The sequence below is a fragment of the Macrobrachium nipponense genome, chromosome 47, assembly GCF_015104395.2.
Source record: "Macrobrachium nipponense isolate FS-2020 chromosome 47, ASM1510439v2, whole genome shotgun sequence".
In the NCBI taxonomy this organism is placed as follows: domain Eukaryota; kingdom Metazoa; phylum Arthropoda; class Malacostraca; order Decapoda; family Palaemonidae; genus Macrobrachium; species Macrobrachium nipponense.
In genome coordinates, this window is record NC_087222.1 from 4806207 (window position 1) to 4826534 (window position 20328).

Below are 20328 nucleotides of genomic sequence, written 5' to 3' on the forward strand. Positions count from 1 at the left end.
GGTGATTTTTCTAGAATTTTCTAGACAGATTTTATTTGCCGAGTTTTTGCCCTTTTTTAGCAGTTAGGCTAAATGGAGAGTGTTTTATAGTTTTTGACTATAACATTGAGTTATTCCCTGGAGAATTGAGATATATCATTTGGAGTTATAATTGGAGGTATATATTATCTGGGAGTTATAATTTGAGATATAATATATTGGAGATATATTTTTGGCCATTTTTGATATTTGCCAATGGTGATGAGAGCTATGTTTAGTTCAATTGTTTTGCAGCCATCTTTGTTGCAAATGGAGACACATATTTGGAGATTATGGGGCAGTATTTGTGAGTGTGTGAGCTAGATGCCTTGAGTGCACATTTTTTTGGAGATAGGATTTCATTTTTTTGATATTCCTCTTTGGAGATATATTTTTTGGAGCCTTGTTTTAATCCACATGGAGTATTGGGGAAATAGAGGTAAATATTTTTTATTTGCCGAAATAGAGGTGATTATTCTTTATTCCTGGAGTGGTGGTTTTTTTATTAACATATGGCTATCGGAGAAATAAGAGTGAATAATATGGGGTTGGTTACTAACCAAATGGAGGAAATATTTTTATCCGGAGTGGCGTTCTTATTAATGTGGTGTCACATATTTATATAAGGAGATGGAATTAATCATTGGCGGGTGACCCTTTTTTTGTGGTTATGGAGTTTGTCTTTTTGAGCAAAGAGAAGATTTTTGTGGTTCTTTCTTTTTGGTTTCGTGACTATTTAGAGGCGAGTGGCATTACTGCATTACGAGTCCTATGGAGATGTGTGCATTTTTTATGTTCACAAGTGTGTTATTTTTGGAGGCATATAATTGGGCAAAGTCATGTTGAGAGAATAGACAAATGTTTGAACACATTAGTCATATCCTGGAGTTAATTTTGTGAAATGCGCTTACTTCGTGCCAGTACAGACGATTTTTTCTATAGAATCATGAGTTTTCCAAACTTGTGTCTCTGACTGGACATTTTTTGTACCGCAGTTTAAGCACACGTCCGCAGGTGGATTTTTCTGCTGACAAGCGCTGTGCTGTTCCTTTTCCTCTAATGGTGATTGATCAGAATTTTAGCAATATCTGGAAATGTTGACAATAGCATTTCACGTAAGCGCATGGGTAAGAGTTTGCTTTCTGGACATGTCCAGTCGATGAAAAGTTGCGGTGTCGAGAAATTCCGTAACTTTACATGGAGCATTTCATGGGAAAAAACGCGGGGGTGTTATGCATATTATACATGTACTATGTATTTTGGGATTGGGGGAAACCTACTTGTGGTTATCTTTATTTTTTTTTCTTCCTTTTCCTATGGGAGATGTAATTGGGGATTGAGCTTAAATAGCATTTCTTTTTGGACGGGAGATGTAATTTTTAGGGAGTTGTTATTTACATAAATGGGAGTTGACCATTAAGTTTCATTGTGATTAATTGTATGAGCAGTAAAGGGGTTTTTGCTGTTAAACATTGGAGATTTTTACTGATTTTGTGGGTTGTTCAAATATCAGAGCTTGAGAGAACATTTTTTGGGTCTGGGTGTGTTATGTGATTATTTTTTTTTTTCCTTGGGCTCATTACGATTTTTTTTCTTTTTTTTTTTTTTCTTATGATAACATTCGAGTTTGAAATGTGAGTGCAGAAGTCCGTGGAGTTGCTGTGATTTCTGAGTTGTGTGTGTGCTGATGTGTGAGTTTGGAGAATTGAGTTGGAGAACTTGATGTTTTTTTTCTTTGAGAGTTTTGATAATGACTTATGATTTAGTGGTCATATTAAAGGGAGTTAATTGGGAGACGTTCAGTTAGTATTTCTGACTTTTTGAGATCATTGTTTGATAGAAGTAGTATGTCTGGGTTAATTCTTTTTAGATTGACCAATGACTTGACTGACATACTAACACACAAAAAAGTCGTTTCCCAACGCTAGCAAGACGTCCACCAGCCGTGCAGAGAGGTTGCTGTCGTTTTGTCCGTGGTGATTACGAGAGTCTACAGAATTCTACAGCGTGTCTTTTGGGGATCTGTAGAAGCCATGAGAAGTCTTCTACAATGAGGGAGGCATTCCGTCTTCCTACAGTTAGCTACAGTCTGCTACAGGAGCAGCTAGTTGCAGACAAAGAGGGATATTCAAGAATCCGAAGAGAGAAAATTCTAGTGTTATTTGGAGATAAAAGCATAACAGACTTTATTTTATAATGCCAAAGACGTGCAGTTATTACTTGTATTTTATTTAAGCCGGCCAATGTGTTTTATATTACATAAGCTATTTTATTTCACAATTTTGCTAGGCGGGGGCTAGCATTGGTTAGTGGCCGAGCCGTGACAGGCCTAGGGTTTTTGATTAATAATATATTGCCAATATGTTCGCTGTGACCTATTGGAATGTGGAGAAGCAACAACCCGAGAAAGCTGACGAATAGTTTCTGTGGGTGGCGTGAGATAAAACTGCATAGTTAGACAAGTCAATGTACTCAGTTCATGAACTCTTCTCAAAGTGCCTTTGTGAAACTGGATGCAGCTAGAATTGTGAGGCACTAACGAAGTGTGCGTTCGTAAGTGCGTGTGCGCCTCTTCTATTAAAAAGTATCATACGCAAGTCTATGGGGGGATTTTGATAGAGGCGTCTTTGGAAGAAAGGCAAGATGCCGTGGTGCTCACCGGGAGTTTTTTTATAATATAGTGCTTTAAATAGTCCGGCTGCATGGGTGAGTTAAATTACTTTAGCCAAAGAGTGGCTTGTTGTCTGTTTGACATTTTTATAAGAATATCTAATCTTTGATTTTGTTGCTAAACTTATGGGTACTTATGAGTGTGTTTCTCGTGTCTTTGAAACAGACTTGGTTCTGGCAAAGGGGGACAGAGAGTCTTAGGGGGACAGAAGAGTCCCCGGTGGATAATAGACATTTGGTGTGACTATATTTACTGTTTAGAACATTTTGATAGTGGGGTAACTTGAAGTAAGTTAGTCTGTAAGACTTGATTAATTCATTATTTATTAATTGTTAATAAATGTATTTTCTTATGATGCAACTCTCTCATTTTCATTACCTGTTACACGTTTACCAAATGAATAATGAGGAAATAACCTCATTATATATATATATATATATATATATATATATATATATATATATATATATATATATATATATATATATATATATATATATATACATGAACCAGAGCTTTTTATGAAGGAGTATCATTTAGTGCAAGTTGGGCATGGGTTAACTTGTGGTTAAGAAGAGTGAGTCATAGTCCCACATTAAGGGGCTTTTTTTTCCAGAACCAATAAGTCTATAAACAACATGGTTAGGTTTCTGTTGTTTTTCAGGCATGAGGAAACTTCTTGGTAGCAGCCTTTAAGGCTAAAGGGCCATGTTGGCTTTGCTATAGGATCGTCTGAAGACATACATCTAGATGTTTTTCAAGGTGTTAAAATGGAGTTTCCCAGATCTCTGCTGTGTACTTTAGGGCTTCCCATATTATGAGCTTGTGCCAGACTGTAGTTGTCATCAGGAGCTCTAATCAGAAGAGACTAGCTCTTGCTAAAACAATGTGGATCCTGGACACCCTTCAACCATCACAATTTTTAAGAGTAAATTGTATTTTTCCTAACTATACAAACCTGAGGTGCTTTACAATAGGAACCGCTTACGGCGAAGCTAGAACATGGCCGTTAAAACTCTTGAACAATATACAATATACGAACCCTTGGTCTTTTACAATAGAAAGACTCACTTACTGGAGGGACGAGATCTGAGCAAGTCTCTTAATTGACTGGAGTTCAGCACACCTGGGCGGTATCCTCCTGGGTGAAAGAGTAAAGAGGAGTGTCCCACCTCTGACAGTTTGATTGGAGTTTAAGAACAGCAGGATCAAGAGTCAGAATTCTGGGCCTTTTCGAATGAGCGAGGAATTGTAACTCCTACAAAAAAGGCTGGGAACAATATTAAGAGTAGGAGGCCTCAAGGCAAAGATCCCAGAAGGGTTGCTTTATTCCCAGTCTCCTACCTCCCCTTGCTACAGGAAGAAGCGGGAAGGCCTCTATGAATCTAACAAGAAAATAGAGAGGAAACTTGATGTGAAGACTTACTGCATCAGACACCTGTACAGCAAGAGTAAGTTCAAGTCCTATTCTCAACCCAAAGGAAGAGAAGTAGAAGAATGGGGAAGGAGGAAGGGGAGAGGCCAGTCACTCTTGAATCCTTCTCATCTCTAGACCCGCACCCCTTAGACGAGATGCAACTTGTCATCTTAAAGGGGCTGGGTAAGAAAACACAACTTGTTGAGCAATCACCACAGGTCCAAGGAAAAAAAGGACCAAAGGACTTGTGGGCAAAGATCCAAAGGAAGAAAGACAAAAATGTGGTCCTGATACCTTGTCTATCTTTCAGTCTGACATACTCTTCGGAATGTGAAAAAGTGACAAACTCATTGAAATTCTCTGTGTCCACCTTACACCTCTCAGAACAACCGAGGGAACCAAGAGAACAGGTAAGGAGAAAGTGCATTCCTACCTGTCCTGTTAAAAGAACCAGCAAGAGGGGAAGACCTTGTGTTGGCTGCTGCACTGGGAAGGAAGGTGCTCATGCCATGGAAAAGCACCAACTTGAATATAGTGAAACCCACATATTTACTGGGGAAGCTTACCAGACTGCCCTGTGAATAGCTCAAATCCTCGAATACTTAAAACTCCTCTAAATACACATTTGATAGTTCCAAAAATAAAACTTGTATTTGAGTATTTCAATAGTTTTGTCACAAAAAGTGCATTTAGTCATGAAAATATAAAAATACAGTAATTAGTGAACATTTCTCGATGAAAAATGCTGCGACTAAAAAATTTTCCATTAATAATGCTTATATGTTCCAATGAGAACCCCATGAATAGGTAAGTCTGCAAATTGTGAGAACGCAAATGCAGTGGACCCCCGTATTCGCATTATCCGATTTCGCAGATTTCTCTCGGGAACGTTTCCCCGCATTATTCACGGAAAATTAGCACATTCACAGTATTTTTCTATGAGAAATATCCACGAATTCCTGGGTTTTTGTTATCAATTTCATCATAAAATTCACCTTTTGTGATAAAACTATTAAAAAAAATCAAGTAAAATTTTTAGTGGGTTTTTCTTGATTTTTAACTAACAAAATAGGCTGTTTTTTAGCGTTTTTATAGGGTCTCCAAACATTCGCTGGTTTTAACTATTTGTGGAGGGGTCTGGTACGCATCCCCCACGAGTACGGGGGGACCACTGTACGGGGGTTTTACTGTAGAACAAAAGTTCTCCCAGACAGGGACGAGTGCTCGATTCGGCTGAACTCCGAGTTGAGCCAAAGTACAGGTCACGTAAAGCGACTATGAGGCGGGTACTTGTTTGCTATGAAATATCGCTTTCCGAAAGTTTGCACTAATCTCCTTCGAGGCCGAAGCCCTTACAGAAGATCCTTACAGATCCTAAGGTTCATGACACGACGACGGACTCTGACCGAGCACTTGCACTTGCAGGCAGTGACAAAACACAAAAGTGTCCTGGCACTTCTCTTATTGTGTTCCTAAACTGGACTGGAGAGCAAACTCCCCTACACTGGTTGAGAAAAGCCCAAGATTCCGTATAAACCCAGGTAGTCTATATAACACCAGCCAAGCACTCACAATCTAAAAAATCCTAGCGCACAGTGAGCTCTCAAAGTTCCAAGGAATTTGAGTGCTCAGCTAGACTCCCAAATCTTGTAAAAATAGTCGAGAATGATCTTCTATCAACTTCCGAGCGCTCGCAATTCCAAGGAATCCAAGAGCTCAGAAAGTGACCGAAATTCCAAGGAATTCAAGCGGTTGATGAGACTCCCTAATGTCGTAAGAACAATCTTCAGGAGTGTCTTCTCTCACTTGAGTGCTTGCAATTCCAAGAATCAGATAACTCAGTGAGTGCCCAAGAAATTCTAAGGATTCAAGGGCTTCGGTGAGGCTCCCGCATCTTGTAAAACAAACATCGGGAGTGGTCTACTCTTGCAATCCAAAAGTTCGCAATTCCAAAGAATCCCAGCATCACAAATTCTAATTAATTCAAGCGCTCGGTGAGACTACTAAAAATTTTAAGAATAATTATGGGGAGACTCTTTCTTGCATTCTGAGTGCTTGCGATTCCAAAGAATTCGAGGGCTCTGCGAGCGTCAGAAATTCTAAAGAATTGAAACACCTGGCGAGACTCCCAAATCGCGTAAGAACAATTGTTGGGAGTGGTGTTCTCTCATCTTTTGAGCGCTCATGATTCCAAAGAATCTGAGCACTTGGCAGACTCCCAAATTTCGTAAGAACGATCATCGGGAGCCCTCTCTCCACTTGCGAAGAAATCAAAGAAGAGCAGGCACAGAACCAGTGTTAGATGCGAGCATATAAGAACTGGATCAAGAGTGTGACTCGCTCACTTGAGGCTCCCACAAATGCAGGACCCCATGCAGAACCCCAAAGGGGAATGCGAATTGGATCCCACCCCAATGGTGGGAAGAGCCAAAGAGAGAAACGCTGCCTCCTTGGAGAGAGGCACTCCCTTAGAAGTTCCGTAGGACTTTCAAAGGAAATCTCCTCCCTGCTTCTTCGGGTGTTCAAATCCTCGGAATCAAGAAACCAGGTGGGAACCTGCCAAGCACTGGCGAGCACTCAGGTAGTGGTAGTGGTAGTGCTGGCAGGAAGAGACAAAACACATGAATGTTTTGCCCTGTGCCTGAATTGGGAGAGTAAGACTTCTCTTCGTCAGCAGTTTGGGATGCTTGCAATTCGTTAAGAATTCTACACGAGCATTTGGAGTGACTCATGAATGAGGCCCAACATGGCACCTGTCTAGAGGTGACCCCGAGACTGGTGATGGGATGCAAACTGAAATTTGTGCTCCCACAGCACATGAAACACAAAAGCCAGGGCATGCACATTGTTTCCCAACCCCAATGGTTGGGAAGATCCGCAAGAGATCCCACTGCCTCCCATGGAGGAGGCCGCCCCTTAGAAATCCTGCAGGAGGAATTGCAAAAGGGGTTTTTGTGGGGGAGAAGCAGCCTTCTTCTTTCCCCGAAGGGTATCCGGTTTCTGGGACTCCTTGAGCTGGGTCCAGAGGCACAGTAGAAGCTGCCCAATGACTGGTCATCAGGGCAACAGTAGCAATCTAACAGAGGGCACAGCAGGGGGACTACACACATACAGAGGCAGTGCCACAGCATAGTAGAATGTCACATGTGCAGTCACTAAGGTTAGGATAACCAACACAGTGAGATATCCAACCATCTACTGCTGTGTCCTACGACCGCACACAGTCAATCTGAAGAAATAGAAAATAAAAGATAATTTAATAAAATGAAATTCCTCTGACTCTGGAAGGCACTGCCCTCCAACACAGAGGAGACCCCTGAAAATAAGTCACTCATCACCAACACACTCCCTCCTCCTCCTTACCTGACAAGCAAGCAAAGAGGGTGACAGAATTATCTCTCCGGAAGGGGAAAACAACATAAGGAAAGAATGCCAGGAAAGACAAATAAGAGCAAATGCTCCATAGTTTTCTTCCCGCATCTGACAGTACAAGTGAAAGAGGACAACAAAAAATAATCATCAAATAAATATTTCCAAGCCCTTATAATTAAAGGGCGTGTGAATGTGATGAGGGTGAATGTTACAACCCTTGGCCACCGACCCCGAGACACACACGCTGGGGGAATGGGACTGCAAGGCTATCACAAATCATGGGTTTTTATATTAATAAATATCAAATACAATTATTCAAAATATATAAAAAGAAGAAAAGAAAGATCTCACCATGAAAAATACATTTAACTCGACAGCCAGGCAAGAGCTGACAAAAACATGTCTGCATCACATAGCGGCCAAAAGCCAAGTGGATGTTTACTTCCAGACTGGGTTTTGAATAATGCATTCAAGTCATTAAGTAACTAAAGATTTAATATAGCTTTTACAATACTACATATAATTTAGGGAAATTCTCTTTTATCGAACTTACTTCTCTTTTATATCATTTACCTAGAGTATGTTATTGAGGAAAACTAGTACGAAGCCGAACATGTTCCTCCACAGATTACCAGTGATCATCCCAAACAATACAGGTTATCTGTGGGAAGGAGATGCGATATCCATTAGCACATAAAAGATTTCTATACACAATACAATACCAATGAGATTTTACTAAAAGGAAAATGTTAGACTAATGCAGTGCAAAATGTGTGAAAATTACATTTTCATAATAAAATAATGTTTTGTATATACTTACTAAGTAATTATTGGCTATGGATCCCTAGTCTATGGCAGCTTAAAAATTCAAAATGTGCACCGCAGCACTTCTTTTGTTTGTGCGTAGGTGAATAGGACCCACCCGCTATTTGGGACTTATGGAAACAAACTAGCAAAGACCTTCATTCATTTCTTGCTCTAATATACATGTGTGGGCTCCGATCATGTAATCAATTGGTAATAATATCCATGTGTGGGGAGGCATGTGGGCTCCAATTATGTAATTATTTGGTATCCATGTGTGGGGAGGAGTGTAGGCTACGATCATGTAATCAATTGGTAAGTATAAACAAAACATTATCCTGAGGAGGTTGAAAGGACAGGTGAGGCAGATCTGATGCTCCTGCTCTGTCTACCAGCAGAACCGGTAGACAGAGAGGGCTGCAGGCGATCACCAACCCGTGGTGATGACCGGTCTGCAGGTCAAGACCAGCGGTCCTCCCGTAGGAGCGCTGGCTGAGGATGGTAGCTCATATCGCGTCAGGGAGCCACTCCACTGCTGGCCATCGATCCAATGCCCGTGTGATTGACGCGTCGGTGACAGTAGCGTCCACCAACGCGGTGAGACCGATCACCGTCCTCGATGATGCGTCAGCTGTCCCAGAATCAGCTTCGGTTGGGGACCTCCTACCCAGTCTCACTCTCATGAACAGTCAAATGGGACTACGTCACGTCGAATCCACATTCACCGGCAGTGAACACCGCACACTCGGAGATGCTCACTGGCGAGCGACAGCCCGAGATGGTTCCCTCTCCAGAGATGGAATCTCTAGAACTGTAGAGCAGAGTTACCGGCAGTAGATAGTACCTCTATGGTCCCCGCCTTTCTCTTCCCTGAGGCAGGAGAGATGGTTCTCGTTCCCGAAGGAATGGGAGGACCAGCGGAAGGCCCACCTGTCTCACCAGGACAACGAGACAGACACTTAGAAGTCTCTGTGCAAGACTTCTTGGTGGGGAGGTGGGGGAGCAAGACCACCTTCTTCTTCCTCAGCTGCGGAGCCTTGGAAGGATGAATACAAGTCTCGTCCTAACGTTAAAGGGCGAAAATATGTACTAATAAAGATGTTGGCATACCTTTGCCGCTGACCCTTAACACAAAGTAGAAAGGCGGCTATCAAGGCTATCACAAGAAGTTGGTTTGCATATGAATATAACAATTTGTTGAAAAATGAAGTTTTTATGATAAAACAAAGTTTAATGTATACTTACCTGGCAGGTATATATATAGCTATATTCTCTGTTCCACCTGGCAGAAATTTTCAAAACTCGCGGCAATCGCTAGTAACCTATTAGTAGTTCAGGCCACCACCACCCCGTTACCGTGGCGCTAGCACTAGGAACCGTTTCCCAATTGGGCCAGATTTTCTCTGACCCTGTCCCCTGAGGAGGCGGGTGGGAATTAAATTATATATACCTGCCGGAGGTAAGTATACATTAAACTTTGTTTTATCATAAAAACTTCATTTTAATGTATGACACTTACCTGGCAGGTATATATATACTGATTGACACATTTGGAGGTGGGTCAGGACAGCAACATTCTTAGATCTAAAAATATTATTAACATATTATTTAAAACTCCAGGTTCCTTACCTGCTAAGGTAGCTGACTTCATAGGTCCTGCCTCTAAGCCTGCTTAAACCTTAGTAGCTCTCAACAAGGAAGTGTCCTGTATGTTGAAGAAGCTAAGACTGGAACTGACAACTGGACGTGACCAATGTGTTGACAGATCCTTACAGCCCTCTTATGCCACGGCATTCAAGCTAGTAACAGATCATTTACCTGAACTACACACACACCATCACCAGATAATACTAACACAACTGAGAAAAGTACCGCACCCTTTTCTCAGACGACCAAGAAACACAAACACCATCACCTAATAAAAACAACTAGCTTACAAAAAGGTTATGGGGTAGTAACTCCTTTGCCCAATACTGTACCCGGGGACACGTATGGACCTAGCGTCTGACAATTATTGAAGGTTGTCTGAACGTCCCTAAGATAATGAGACGCAAATATTGAATTAGTTCTCCAATATGTTGATTCAATAATTTCCTTGAGGGCTAAATTCTTTTTAAACGCTAATGAGTCGCCACTGCCCTGACTTCATGAGCCTTCACTTTCAAAATACCAAAGCTCTGCTCTTCACACAACATATGAGCCTCTTTAATTAACTCTCTCATGAAGAAGGCTAGAGCGTTCTTCGTCATGGGTCTAGTGGGGTCTTTAACTGAACACCACAGAGCATCAGACCTCCCTCTGATAACTCTTGTTCTTTCTATATAACATCTCACGCTCTCACTGGGCAGAGAACTCTTTCTTGCTCGTTAACCTGACCATTCAGCTAGAACCAAAACTTCAAAGGATCTTGGCCAAGGATTAGCTGGATCCTCATTCTTGGCCAAGAAACCTCTTGGAATGAACACACTGCATGCCGTGTCTCCATCCCACCTTCTTCGATATGGCCTGAAGCTCACTAACTCTTTTAGCATGTTGCCAATGCTACTAAAAAGATAGTCTTCTTAGCAAGATCTCTCATAGAGGATTCCTCTACGGTTCGAATTTGCTAGAAGTTAAATACTTCAATACCACATCCAGGTTCCACGCAGGTGGCCTGCCTCTGATTGTTTCTTCGTCCCAAACGACTAATCAGATCTCTCAGATCTAAGTTATTCGAGATGTCTAGATCCCTGTGTCTAAACCTGAGGTTAGCATACTCTTATAACCTTTAATTGTCGAAACTGACAAGTGTAAATCCTTCCTCAAGTAAAGAAGGAAATCTGCGATTGGGTCACAGAGGTACTGGATGAAGACACTTTCCTGTTTTTACACCCCTTCCGGAAATTGTCCCACTTCGACTGATACACCGTGATTGTGGAGGTTCTTCTGGCTCTAGCCACTGCACTGGCCACCTCTCTAGAAATATCCCCTCGCTCTGACCAGACGTTCGATAGTCTGAACGCAGTCGACCCAGAGCGAGGCGGGGTATTCTTGTGAAACCTGTCGAAGTGGGGTTGTTTGAGTAAATCTACTCTTAGAGGAAGAGTCCTTGGCGTATCTACTGTCCATTCCAGTACCTCTGTGAACCAACTTTGGGCCGCCAAAAACGGGGCTACTAAGGTCATCCTCGTTCCTTTGCTCTCCCTGAACTTCTCATCATTTCTTTCCCCAGCGCCTTGAACGGGGAGGAAAGCGTACAGATCTAGTTTGACCAATCCATCAAGAACGCATCTACCGCCACTGCTTCCTGTCTGGAATCGGAGAGCAATATGTTGGTAACCTCTTTTGTTCTGGCTGTCGCAAACAGATCCACTACCGGACGGCCCCACAACTTCCACAGGCTCTGGCAAACCTCCATGTTGCAACGTCCACTCCGTCGAGAGAAGTTGCTCTCTCCTGCTCAACAAGGTCCGCACCCACCCCGTTCTTTCTCTCCTTGTATAAACCTGGTGAGTATCACGACCTTTTCCTCTTCTGCCCAAAGCAGAATTTCTTTTGCCAGATTGTAAAGGGGAAAAGAATGAGTTCCCCCTTGCTTCCGAATATATGCCAGAGCCGTGGTGTTGTCCGAGTTGACCTGCACTGTCTTGTTTTCGAATCAACTCTCTGAAGTGCTTTCAAAGCCAAGAAAATTGCCAACAGTTCCTTCCTGTTTATGTGCCACTTTGTTTCGTCCTTGTTCCAAAGTCCCGACACCTCTTGAGGGACCTAATGTCGCTCCCCAACCCGCGTCCGACGCGTCGGAAAACAAGACGAGGTCTGGTTCTTCTGCTGAAGCGACATCCCTCTTGCTAACCTGCCTGAGTTAGCCACCACTTTAATTCCTCCTTTACTTCGGTCGGAATTAGAAACTGGAAGGAATCCGGTTGCGATTTTCTTGGCCATGAATCCTTCAGGAAAAACTGAAGAGGTCTCATGTGCAGTCTTCCTAAAGAAATGAACCTCTCTAGTGAAGAGAGTGTGCCCAGTAGACTCATCCACTCTCTTGCAGAGCATCGGTCTTTCTTTAGAAAATCCTGCACCTTCTGACTGCATTGGGTCTTGCCTTTCGGGGGACGGAAAAGCCCGAAAAGTCACTGCCGATATCTGAATCCCAAATAAACTATCTGTTGTTGGGGCTCCAAATGGGACTTTCCCATATTCACTACCAGACCTAGGTCTTTTGCTAAGTCCAATGTTTGACTTACGTCCTCCAGACATTGACTTCTCGACTGGGCATCTTATCAACCAGTCGTCCAGATACAAAGACACTCTGATCCCTCTTAAATGTAGCCATCTCGCCACATTGGACATCATCCTCGTGAATACTTGAGGGGCTGTGCAAAGGCCGAAGCATAGGGCCTTGAACTGAAAGACCCTGTCCTGAATCACAAACCTTAGATACTTCCTGCTTCCTGGATGAATCGGAATATGAAAGTATGCGTCTTGTAAGTCCAGAGTCGCCATCCAGTCCCCTGGACGTACCGCTGCCAGTACTGAATCGTTCGTCTCCATAGTGAACTTGGTCTTTTCTACGAAAAGATTCAGTTGACTTACGTCCAGCACTGGCCTCCAACCTCCCGAGGACTTCGCAACCAGGAACAGACGGTTGTAAAATCCCGGAGATTCGTGATCCAGAACAGGTTCTATTGCTCCTTTCTCTAGCATGGAAGCTACCTGCTCCCACAGAGCCGCTTTCTTCTCTAAATCGTTGTAATTTTCCCGAGGGCTCTCGGAGATGTTGCGAGAGGGGGTCTAGTCTCCTTTGGCGTCTTCTTCACCAACTTGGTTGGTAAGAACTTCTTAACCGAAGAAGAAAGAAGATCTTGAGTGGCTTTCTGCGAAAGGGATAGAGCTATATCCCTAATCACCTCTGAAGGAAACAGCTGTTTCGAAAGGGGAGAGAACAGTAACTCCGATTTCTGAGAGTTAGAAACTCCTTTTGAGGCGAACGAACACAAGAGCGATCTCTTCTTAAGCACACTCCTGCTGTGAATAACGAAGCCAGCTCATTCGTTCCGTCTCTAAGAGCCTTATCCATGCAGGACATAATGCTCTTAGCTGTTTCTAAGTCCTGCGAATCCTCTTCTCCTATGGAATTCGCTAGCGCTCCCAAAGACCAGTCCAAGAAATTAAAGACTTCGAAAGTCCTAAAAATCCCTTTAAATAGATGGTCAAATTCCGAGGACGTCCACCAGACCTTGGCCGACTGTAACGCCTGTCTGCGTGAGCTGTCCACTATACTGAGAAGTCCCCCTGGGAGGAGGCAGGTACTCCAGGCCTAGACTTTCTCCAGTAGCGTACCATATCTCCTGATTTAGAAGCTAACTTAGCTGGAGGAAAAACAAACGAGTATTTTCCCGCCTTCTTTCTTGTCCTTCATCCAGTCATTCACACCGTTGAAGGGCCTTCTTTGCCGAAATTGACATCGTCATTTTCAGGAAGGAGGACTTCTTTGGAGTCCTAGTCTTGGAAAAACTGTGATAATGGGGGATAACGGAGCTGTCGGTTTAAATTCCCCCTCAAAAACAGCAAATAAGACGTGAAGTCAGAACCTTATAATCTGAAGAAGGTTCTGTATTCTTTTCTTCAATTACCTTCCAACATCTTCTTCTGCTGAAGAAATATCTTGCAAGTCGTCGTCGTATTGACGCTTCGTTGACGGACTAGCGTCCTGCCGCCTGCGTCCTGCGGCTAGCGAGGCATCGGCGTCCTGCCGCCTCTCGATGTCTTGCGCCGCCCTGCGTCCTGCTGCGGCTACCGATGCGTCTGCGTCCTGCGCCAGCCTCTTGATGTCCTGCCGCCTTGCGTCCTGCGTCCATACGTAGACAACGCCATGCTTCCTGTCGCCTGCGTCCTGCGTCCACCATTGTCCCGCGTCCTGACGTTTGCGTCCTGCTTCTTCCGACACTATTTTCCTCCTAGCGCCAGTGCGCCCTGCGTCCTCGGCGAACGCGTCCTTGTCTTCTTTTCCCTTTTCGAAGACTTAATGGGAAGGAAATCGTCCTTACGCCTCGAAGATGCTTGTTCAGGAGCATCCCAAGACTTCACCAACACTGCCAACTTGGACTGCATTTCCCGTAAGAAATGCTTCGTACCATCCTCCTGAATGGTATGACGACGAAGGATGAGGATTACGAGCTGGACTGCGACCTAAAGGAGAGCGATCTTGTACTCTACCCGACGGAGAAATACGAGGGGAGGATCCATAAGAAGATGGAGGCGATTCTCCCAAGGCAATACCATGCCGAGACGGACGTATATCGCCAGTGCGATTTGCGTCCTCTCTAGTACGAAAAATCCTTTTCTTCTTGATCGGTACTGCTCTCCCGTCTTCCGAGATGACAACACCTCAGGACTACTCCAAGCCCTCACTATCTTGCACCTGTCTCTCGAGAGCAGTTGATGTCCTGAACGTCCTCTTGAGTGGGCGAGACACCACTGCATACCGACGTTCTCGCTCGGAAGTCGAACCTTCCGAGGACGCACACTTCCCAGTTACGCCTTTTCTGCGGCGAACTGCAACAGCCTGGGAACTTGCAACAGGACTGTTCGAAGGGACGCCTGACCGTGTCAAAACCTCTCTCGCCTCCCTTCGACTGTCGACATGCTTCTCCCTTGGGTCTGGGAGCTTGACAGAGGTCTAGGTCTAGGAGCACGAGAGAGACGATCAGAGCCCCCCTCCACTACACTTTCACTGACATCGAAAGCACTAACTTTGTCTGTAAGTCGCTGTATCTGGTCGCCCATGGACGCAAGGGCAGCGAACACTTTCACAATATTTGTATCGTTCGTCTCCTCCGATACAGCAGCGGGCGCAGGAGATACCTGGGGAGAAGGAACTACCAATTCTACATTAGAAGGAGCTGGAGAGGAAATACAATCACTCCTTTTACTCGAAGAATTTGACTTCTCACTACGAGAAACAGATCTCCTTACACGATCTTTCTCCAGTCTCTCAACGTATTTCATAAAGACCTTCCATTCCTTCTCTGATAAATTCTCACATTCAATGCATCTATTCTCCCAAGTACACACATTCTCCCTACATTTTTTCTTACAAACAGGTATGAGGTCGACCGAGAAGCTTTCGGCAGTCTTACTTACACCCCGCCTTTACACACACTCTAAACATACTTTCCAGAGTCAAGACATCTTAAAGAACAATCCAAGCGAATGCCAAGCTAACGTTTCCGAGTACAATACCAAAAATCCAAGATCAGTCAGCAACGAGAATGAAATTCTAGCAGGGAACCACCAACAATGTTGCCGGTTCGGCTGGCAGAGAAAATCTGGCCCAATTGGGAACGGTTCCTAGCGCTAGCGCCACGGTAACGGGTGGTGGTTGCCTGAACTACTAATAGGTTACTAGCGATTGCCGCGAGTTTTGAAAATTTCTGCCAGGTGGAACAGAGAATATAGCTATATATATACCTGCCAGGTAAGTGTCATACATTAAATTGTATTTTTCCTAACTATACAACCTGAGGTCCTTTAACAATAGGAATTAAACTTACGCGTAGCTGGAATTACAGCCGTTGAATCTTGAACAAGGTGGTTAGGCAGTAACTACCGTGGGGCAGCTAGCCTGCCCCGGATGTAAGCACTCCACTTTGCCTTTCGGCCCAGGTTCAGATTGAGGGGTGGCATGAGGTGGGCATATTGTTAAAGGACCTCAGGTTTTTTATAGTTAGAAAAAAATACAATTTTCGCAAAATGTTTATTTGTTCCTATACGTAAAACAACCTTTGGTCCTTTAACAATAGGAATACTCACTGATCGCTGGAGGAATCTGAGTGAGCCTCTAGAACTGACTGGAGTTTCTGCGCCACCCTAGGCTACTCCTCCTGGTCGTAAGAGCGAGGAGGAGTGCCCTTCTGCCTCTGACAACTTGATCGGAATAATAGGAGCTGCGTGATCAAGAGTCACGACTTCTGGGCCTTTTTCGAAATGAGTGAGGGATCGTGACTCATCCGAAAAAGGGCTGTGAAGAATATTGGCATCAGAAGACATTAATGCAAAGTTCTGGGAAGAGTTTGCATTATTGCCAGTCTCCTTCCTCCCCTTGCTAGAGGAAGGAGCGGGACTGCTTCTATGATTCTGATAAGAAACATAAAAAGGATGCTTATGTATAGGCTTAACGCATTAATCGTCCGACCAGCCAGTGTGAGCTGGAGTCCTATCCTCAACCCGCCAAGGGCGATGGAATGGACGAGGCGGGGAAGGGGGAGAGCCAGTCACTCTAGCATCCTTCTTACCTCTACAACTCCACACCATGGACGAGATGCAACTTGTCATGTCGAGGAGCTGGGTAAGCAAACACATCTTTGCAAGCATCCACACTGGTCCAGGGAAATGAGGTTCCAACAAGGACCTGTGGGCAGTCCCGGAGGGAAAGAAGGATATGGTCGTAATGACCTATCCATCTTCCTGTCCGACATATTCTTTGGAGTGATGTCCAGTACCCATACTGGTCTATCCGTCTGCAGCGAAGTGTCTTGTATCCCACTGCAGCGAAGTCTCTTGCGGTCTCGTACCCCACTGCGGCGAAGTCTCTTCGTCTCCGCGGTGTACAGTAGGGCCTTGATAATCGCGGGGGATAGGGCCCAGAACCCCCCGTGATAAGTAAATACCCATGTTATCCTGGTACCCCCCATCTTAACCCCCTCAAAAATTGCTTTAAACTGTCTACTTTAATAAGTAACCCACCCAAGACCATTATTTCAATGTTTATAACTGCCTACTTTAGTTCAAGCACCAAATATGTCTTTCCAACTATCACTTAAACTAATTCAAGACAGTTTCAAAGTTATTCTTTCCTAACTTCAATTTCCCCTTCAAATCAGATCAGCAAACAAAAGTACATTACCTAACAATTCCTTTCTATTGTTTTCATGATTTGGCTGCTGCACCAAACTAAACAGTACATAGTATATCTATTTCGTGAATGAACATATTTATGATAAAAAAAAACATGATTTACTGTAATGATTACAGCACCCAACTATAATATCATTGTATAAACAGCAAAATACAGCAATAAAAATCTATTTTTGTCTTTTGTTTACGTTTAGAATCAGCTGATGGACGTTTATTATTGAAAGAATTATTTTGGAAACAATTGTTGCTAAAAGAAACTAATTTATTAATGGAATTATTTATTATTCTTACTTTGAACATAATAGTTTATGATATTATGATACAGTAATTCATATTTTCCATTTCATTGAGAGAGAGAGAGAGAGAGAGAGAGAGAGAGAGAGAGAGAGAGAGAGAAGAGAGTAGAGAGCAGCTTAGGAGGAGAGTAATTGTTGAATAGCTTGAGAGAGCAGCTTGGGTACGAGAGTAAACTTGACTAGTCTTTAGCTCGAGAATAACAATGAAATTTGTATTTTAAACATTTTAAGATGATAAGAAATGAAACATCAATAGTGATAAGAAATATTCTCTTGTATACTTTTATAATATGTGTAATCATTGAGTCAACTATAAAAGTTGTATTGACGCACAGAGTTTCGTAATTCAAAGAAAAGAATAAAGAATATGGCAACACATACCTACAAATGTCGGGACCATCTTGTTCTTTTATTACGACATAATAGATCGTATTATAGTTTTTTTTCTGTAAGTGATGAGAAAGAGAGAGAGAGAGAGAGAGAGAGAGAGAGAGAGAGAGAGAGAGAGAGAGAGAGAGATTTTGCTATTTACATTCATAGAAATTTGAAAATGTGTAATGAGTTTATCCTAAAATACATGAAAAGAAGAAGAAAACATGTTATTGTTATAAATACAATTAAGTTTGTTCATACTTACCTTGGCAGATATATATATAGCTGTATTTCTGACGTCCGACAGAATTTTAAAACTCGCGGACACACGTAGTGGGGCGGCCAGGTGGTAGTACCCATTCCCGGCCGCTGGGAGGCGGATATCAGGAACCATTCCCATTTTTCTGTTCATATTTATTCATGACCCTTGTCTCCTGAGGGTGGGGAGGAGGGTGGGCACTCTATGTAATTATATATATCTGCCAGGTAAGTATGAACAAACTTAATTGTATTATAACAATAACATTTTGTTCATGAAACTTACCTGTCAGATATATTATATAGCTGAATCCCACCTTCGGATGGTGGGTAGAGACAGACTAGGATTTTTAGGAACTTAAATTAAATAAAAGATTAACTTATTGGTTCCTTACCTGATAGCAAAGTAGAACTATGTGATTACTGTCACTTAAGCCTGCTTATGCTTTTATCAGAGTTTGCCAGCCAGGTTTTGGACCTGTAGTGGCTGGTGCACTCTGGATGCTCTGTCAACGGGGACGTGACCACAATGTGACCAAGACCATCTAAGCCAAACATATGGCAGTAACACAGCAACCGACCACACCTGACCAACTAACCAAAAACCCCTGACATTAACACTAAGGAATGGGAGATTTCCACAGAAGATCTCACTCAACCAAAACACGAAAAACTAACCTAACTAAGCTAAGGGTATAGGGAGAGAGTCCACCTTCAGCCCCCAAAAATGACAATTTGTCGAAAATTGCATTTTTCCTAACTATACAAACCTGATCCTTTTAACAATAGGAAGTAGCTAGCGGCAGCTGGAACGGTCGTAAGCTTCGAACAAGGGGAGAACGGTAGTTTAACTGCTTGTCCGATCGTAACGCGCGCCGCCGCGACTGGGAGGTAAACAATCACATTTTGCTTTTGGCCCATGGCAAAATACGCAGAGTGAGGGGTGGCATGAGGAGGGACTATATGTTTAAAGGACCTCAGGTTTGTATAGTTAGGAAAAAGTGCAATTTTCGACAAATTGTCATTTGTTCCGATACGTAATACAAACCCCTCGGTCCTTTAACAATAGGAAGACTCACTATTCTTGGTGGGAGGAATCTGAGTCTTTTTGATGAACAGACTGGTGTTCGTCCATCCCTGGAATGCCTCCCTGGTCGTAGAGCGAGGGAGGGATCCAAGCCTCTGTCCGATTGATCGGGGTGTGCACCGCAGGATCAATGGTCAGACCTCTGGGCCGAGTACTAAGAGAGAGGCAAGCGTATCTCTTTGTACCAGCATTGTAAGAACCTTTTTCCTTTACATGAGCAAATGTAAAGTAATGGGTTTGTCTCATGTCGGCATCCACTTTCTCCCCCTTGTTGGAGAAAGTGGTGGATATTTACTCCTATCTCTAGTTAAGAGGTAGGATGGAGCTCTGTTGATAGCTTACCTGCATCTGACTCCCTTCCAGCAAGGTAACGACTGTATCCCTCTGCCCACAGGTAGAGGTAGAAAAGATGGTGAAGAGAAGCCGTCACTCTCTCATTCACGCATTCATTCTCCCAGTCATACCAGGAATCGATGCTGTTCTGCCTGCTCGGGTGCTGGGTAAGCTTACACAACGTGTTGAGCAGCCACCACAGGTCCCAAGGAAAAAGTATCCAAGGACTTGTGGGCAATATCCCGAAGGTAGAAGGACGTGAAGGTGGTCTGGTTGGCCCAGAACACCTGCCTTCAGGACCTGCTGCCACGGAGAAGTTCTTACGGAACGCTAAGGAGGGTCCGATACCTCTGACTTTGTGGGCTCTCGGACGGAGCGTACGGGATGTCGTCGCTACCATCAGCTTCGTACGCTCTCCTGATCACCTCACGCAGCCAGAAAAAAGAAAGCGTGTTTTCCTTTTTTCTTGGAGACTTCTTTCTTGGTAACCCCAGTGCTAACGAAGAGCGGTCGACACTCAGGGCCTGAGATGTCGAGTTCTCTTCAGATAGCGCCGTAGCGCCCTCACAGGACAAAGCAGCATCTCATCCGCATCGTTATCGGTGAAGTCCGGAGGAGGAGGGGATCGTGAAAGACTCGAACCTGTCGTCAGGGATCGACGGATTCTGAGTCTTAGCTACGAAGTTCGGGACGAAATCGAGCGTCACAGATCCCCAGCCTCTGGTATGTTTAACATCATAAGAAAGGCCATGTAGTTCCCCTACTCTCTTCGCCGATGCCAGGGCCAGCAAGAAGAGGGTCT

At 43.6% G+C, this 20328-nt stretch overlaps 1 protein-coding gene across 4 annotated transcripts in view; it reads right to left on the minus strand.

Moving 5' to 3' along the window:
* LOC135204683 (gastrula zinc finger protein XlCGF57.1-like) overlaps positions 1-20328 on the minus strand; it is a 79127-nt gene that overhangs the window by 17665 nt on the left and 41134 nt on the right. For 2 of the 4 annotated variants that reach the window (XM_064234841.1, XM_064234839.1), the window contains exon 2: positions 8052-8139. The exons of 1 other annotated variant lie outside the window; for it this stretch is intronic. The gene's annotated coding sequence lies outside the window, so the exon portion shown is untranslated. Of the gene's footprint in view, positions 1-8031; positions 8140-20328 lie in introns of all 4 variants that reach the window. One more of the 4 variants, XM_064234840.1, reaches the window with a different exon arrangement.